The following is a 5,791-nucleotide window of genomic DNA, read 5'->3' as shown; positions in this document are numbered from 1 at the left end:
AATTTACAACTGATTTTTCCAGGTCTTGGCAGTACTTGGCAGCAGAAGCAGAGCGTGCGGGAACATCAAATACCCTTTTAAAAGATGTCACAAACACAGGGTAACTCAAGACAACAGGTTAGTGCGTCTCCCATAGAGGGTTTGCCCAGGCCAAAGCTCTCTCAGAAAGCAAAAATATCACGAAACCTACTTTGCTTCTGTCTGTGGGAAACGCCTGGGGCAGCATCTCAAAGTATTTCTCAACCTGGTTGAGAAACCCTCTGCATTGGACTGAATCGCCCCCAAATCGCTGGGGAAGCAGAGCGGAACCAGACATACCTCTTATAGATGTAATACTCGAGGTGGGTGCCTGCACAGAGACTGGGACGGCCTGCAACACAGGAGCAGCCACAGTGGGAGATTCCAGGTGAGCCGTGCAACTCAGGAGCATTTGTAACACCATGGCAAACTGATCCATGTGGTGATCCTGCTCATCCAATCTGGAAAAAATATTACCAATAAGTGGATTTGACTGCATCTTCTGAATTCATGGCCTTCGCCTACTGTCAGAAACCATGAATCAGACTGAGACAGGAGTACAGTTAAATCACACTTGTTTAATAATATTAAAGAAAGGTAAACAGAGTAAATGTAGTCAAAACATAGAAATAGTTCAGGAACCGCAACGAATAGTCAGACAAGTCAAAACGTCAGGGTGCCAGAGATGAGCATAGTAGAACACCAAACAGTATCTGGAGCCAGAACGAATGTCAGCCAAGCAAGTCTTTAACAAGAACACAGCGTCTCTAGAGATGTGACCAGGGCGAAGGCAGAGATCATCTGGACTGGACGGCTTAAGTAGGCAGGACTGATGAGCAGGATATCATCAACAGATGAGTCACTGTGGAGAGATAGGAGCTGGCAATTAGCGGACAGCTGAGCCCAGCCCTGACAATCCTAGGGAGGATATGCTGAGACCACTGTCTTCTTTTATACAAGTGCTTGATTTTACTGCTAAACATGTGAGTGTATTTCCTTTGTTTTTCATGTATTAAAATTTCCATACGGAGTTACGCTATATGCCTTCCTCTTTCTTTTAATGGTGGGGCTGACTGCCTATACAGTATCTACTGAGTCTATCCATACCTTACACCTGTTCGGAGGTCCATCTGGAGGTCATATCTGGATAAAGCATCTGATCCCCTTGGTATATTATACCACAAAGCTTGATTGACTCACTAGGTGTACACCTATTTGAGTTCAATCCCACTGGTAAGCAGCTTCTGGTGTCTTTGGTGGTGGATCTACTATCAACTGTTATTACATCATACATATTTGAAGTTAAAGACTGTCACTATAGCATATCCACATGTGGTTGAGGATTATCATCACACATGATTGAAGTTTGTCACTGACTTTTTTTGGACATCACACGTCCAAATTCCTCTATTTAAAGACATCACATATTATAATAGAGGACTGCTTGGAGTATTTTTGAGCACATTATTATTCACATTTTTTGTACTCATATCATTTGTTATGGTTTATATGATCACATAAGCGCCGCACATTTCACCCAATCTGACAATCCTACTGTAAATATTCCTCCAGGCTTCCCATAAACCTCTCCCCCAGCACAGCAGACTCCCTTCAATTTAAGTGCAGATCATCTTTAGCATATAGGTTGTACCCCAATGAAAAGTCAGCCCAGTGCTCTAGAAACCCAAATCCTTCCCTCCTACACCAGGTCTTTAGACATGCATTTAGTTCTCTATACTTCCACTGTCTTTCCTGTGTTGCACATGGCACGGGTAATATTATATATATATATATATATATATATATATATATATATATATATATATATATATATATATATATATAATTTTAGCAGATACCCTAGAGAATAAAATGGTGGTCATTTTATGTCATACGATATTTGTGCAGCAATTTTTCAAATGCGTTTTTTTTTGGAAAGAAACTGTTTCATGAATCAAGAAAACAGTAAAGTTAGCCTGAATTTGTTGTATAATGTGAAAAATGATATTACGCTGAGTAAATAGATACCTAACATGTCACGCTTTAAAATGTGCACGCTTGTGAAATGGCGCCAAACTTCAGTACTTAAAAATCTCCATAGGCAACGCTGTAAAAATGTTTCAGGTTTCCTGTTTAGAGTTACAGAGGAGGTCTAGTGCTAGAATTATTGCTCTCGCTCTAATGATCGTGGCGTGTGTAACCTGTATGTATCTGGCTCTGATACTAGCCAGTGCCTCACCAGCCACTGACCTCACCGCACGTCCCTGCAGGGATGATAGTATAGTGCAGGGTGTCTCAGGTCCTTACATCACATCTACCAGCAGCACACCACCAGCTGTAGACTACAGCCACCAAATTTCTCTGCCCCATCTGCTGCAGCGGGGAAAAAAATACAGTCCCTGTCAAACAGGTGTGGAAAAATTGTTCTTTGGGTGTTAATTGTGTCCATGAAACCTACACCAAAAAACATTCTTCCAGATGAAATCAACATCCAGAACACTAGGCACTGGCAGCCTAGAAGTCCTGCAGAGATTCCACATCCCAAACACACTTAATCGGTAACATCGGCATCAGGGGATTCATAGCTGCTGGTAATCCAGGTCTGATTCATTTTGATAAAAGTCAGACGGTCCAGGGAGTCTATGGACAGACGCGTTCTATGATCAGTAACAAAACCTCCAGCAGCACTGAATGCCCGTTCGGAAAGCACGCTGGATGCAAGGCAGCCCAGCAGCTCAATAGCATACTGGGAAAGTTCTGGCCACTGGTCTATTTTCATGACCCAGTAAGCCAGTGGATCCTCGACTGGAAAGCTCTCCATCTCTGTTTTCACCCCTAGATAATCGCCCACCATGTGATGCAGACGCTGCCGATGCAATGTGGAAGTTGACAGCCCTGGGCGGCGAGGACTAAATAAATTCAGAAATGCATCACTTAGGCGGCCGCCTTCTCCACTGCTCCTCTCTTGACCAACAGAAGCCTCAAAACTAACTTTTCCACGACACTGTAACATACCAGAGTCGGGAAAAGCGTTTGATAAACTCCTCTTTAAGGTGTCCTCAAGAGATTTCATCTCCCATACTCTCTGTGGGGGACGGGATGAGTTCTGAGACTTTCCCCTTATAATGGTGGTCAAGGAGGGTTACCAACCAATAGTGATCCTTTCCCTTTACGCCACGTATTCTTGGGTCCTTTTGCAGGCTTTGAATCATGAGGGAGCCCGTGCACCGCAAATTTGCGGAGGCATGAGAATGCAGACTCCTTTGGGTCACTGAGGATTACAGTATCTGGAACTGCCTCCTCCCAGCCATGTACTATTACCAAGGGTTCTGGGGATGGAAAACTATCTCTTACTGTTTGATGTATGTCTTCCTCTGCTTCAATGCCTCAGAAACTGCCAGAAACCTCCTCCTCCTCCCCTTCTCTCTCCTCTTGTGTGTTCTGTGGCATAGGAACAATGGTGTCTGCATAAAGTGGGCCTTGAGAGGAAAGGAAGCCCTCCACTTTGTCCCGCTGCTCTGCCTTGAGTGGGCTGTCCATAATACCACGCAGAGTCTGCTCCAGAAGGAACACAACAGGGATGATGTCACTGATGCATGCATTGTCACGGCTCACCATCCTTGTGGCCTCCTCAAATGGTGAAAGTACAGTGCATGCATCCTTTATGAGCAGCCATTGACGGGAAAAAAAGGCAAACCGGCCTGAGCCTGTCGTTGTGCTATACTCACACAGGTACTCGTTGACGGCCCTCTGCTGCATGTTCAGCTGCTACAGCATTGCCAAAGTTGAGTTCCACCTGGTGGGCATGTCACAAATTAGCCAGTTTATGGGCAGGTGGAATTCCTGCTGAATTTCAGTCAAACGAGCACTGGCTGTGTATGATCGCCTACCCTGTTTCCCCGAAAATAAGACCTAGCGTGATTGTCGGTGATGGCTGCAATATAAGCCCTACCCCCCAAATAAGCCCTAGTTAAAGTCCTTGTAGGTCTTATTTTCAGGGTAGGGCTTATTTTGGGAGAAAAAGGGTAGGGCTTATTTGGGGGGTAGGGCTTATATTGCAGCCATCACTGCCAAATATACTAGGTCTTATTTTAGGGGAAACAGGGTAAAATGGCTATAGACTCTTCTGGCCTGCTTTAGTAGATCTTCCAACCCTGGATACCTATTTAGGAAACACTGCAGCACCAAGAGGAGGACATGTGCCAGACATGGCACATGTGTCAACTTTCCTTGTCTAAGGGCGGACAGGTGGTTTGTGCCATTATCACATATCACCATTCCTGGCTCCAGCTGGCGTGGCGTGAACCACCTCTGGGCTTGTCCCTGCAGAGCTGCAAGAATCTCTGCTTCGGTGTGGTTCCTGTCTGCTACACACACTAGCTGAAGCACTGCATGGCACCTTTTAGCCTGACTCATTGAATAGGCCTTTGAGCGCTTAGGGGGTACTTGAGGTTCATAGGACAATTCAGCAGAGGAGGGCATGGAGGAGGAGGAGGGGGTAGAGCTGACAAATCTTGCATCATAACCAGCTGTATGGAGACGTGGGGGCACAACAAGCTGCAGCACCGAGCCCTGTCCTGCATTCTTTCCGAGTTGCAAGCAGAGTTATCCAGTGTGCTGTGAATGAAATATATCGTCCCTGCCCATGCTTGCTGGACCACGTGTCAGCAGTAACGTGGACTTTGCAGCTGACTGCCTTGCCCAACCATGCCACAACATTGCCTTCCACGTGATGGTAGAGAGCTGGAATGGCCTTACGTGAAAAGAAATAGCGACTGGGAACCTGCCATTGTGGTACAGCACATTCTGCAAATTCACGGAAAAGGGCAGAATCCACCAGACAGAAAGGCAGGTTTGACAGGTGCATATCATTGCAATTTTTGATAGCAAGGCCAATTCTTCCTTTTTATCAAGAGTACCTTTGTAGGGTTACGGTGTGAAGGTGCCACTGTCACCCAAAGAAGAATCTTCCCACACCAGTTTGACAGGTGCATATCATTGCAATTTTTGACAGCAAGGCCAATTCTTGCTTTCATTAAGAGTACCTCTATAGGGTTACAGTGTGAAGGCGCCACCGACACCCAGAGAACAATTTTTCCGCACCCGTTACAGAAGCATAAATCAAAAGTCTACAGAATACGAGTGGTATATCCGCGCAACGGAACAGGAAATTAAAATTAAAATGCAGAAATCGCATAAATGACTGGACTGCTGCCTCCACAGACGTAATTTCCACCAAAGTGGAAGAACGAAAGGTAAATGAAAGGTTAATATGTGGGTGTGGCGCTGTCCTGGGTATTGAGATTAAAGAATACCATGTGAATCGTATATAGACAAAACCATGTGAATCGAATAAAATGACCCACTTAGAGTGGGGGGGGTCAAAAGACAGGGACAAGGAGAGTGTCCGGATCCTTCAGTTCGGATTTGCCCTTGGCTTTTAGAGGGAAAACCTGGCAACCAACCCTGTATCTGACTCACCTTATGTTCAGATCTGATGTCAGCAGATGGATCTTCACTCAAGTTGAGCTGTATCACCCTCCCTCCAAAACTGCCTGTAGATTGCCACACAGTGGCACACACTGTGACTGCGTGTTACCCCCGTAGGGGTTAAAGAAGCTGGTGAGTGTCTGCATGATCACAGGACACGAGCACCCGGTCACCAATATTAATATAGGCAGCGGATGCATGTATGGTTACACCTGCCTAGGTCTACAGAAATACCAAGATTTCCACTATGAACGTTTAATATCACCTATGTTGCACTGGGCAC

The sequence above is a fragment of the Aquarana catesbeiana genome, linkage group LG02 (assembly GCF_042186555.1).
Source record: "Aquarana catesbeiana isolate 2022-GZ linkage group LG02, ASM4218655v1, whole genome shotgun sequence".
Lineage (NCBI taxonomy): Eukaryota > Metazoa > Chordata > Amphibia > Anura > Ranidae > Aquarana > Aquarana catesbeiana.
This window is presented reverse-complemented; position numbering follows the sequence as displayed.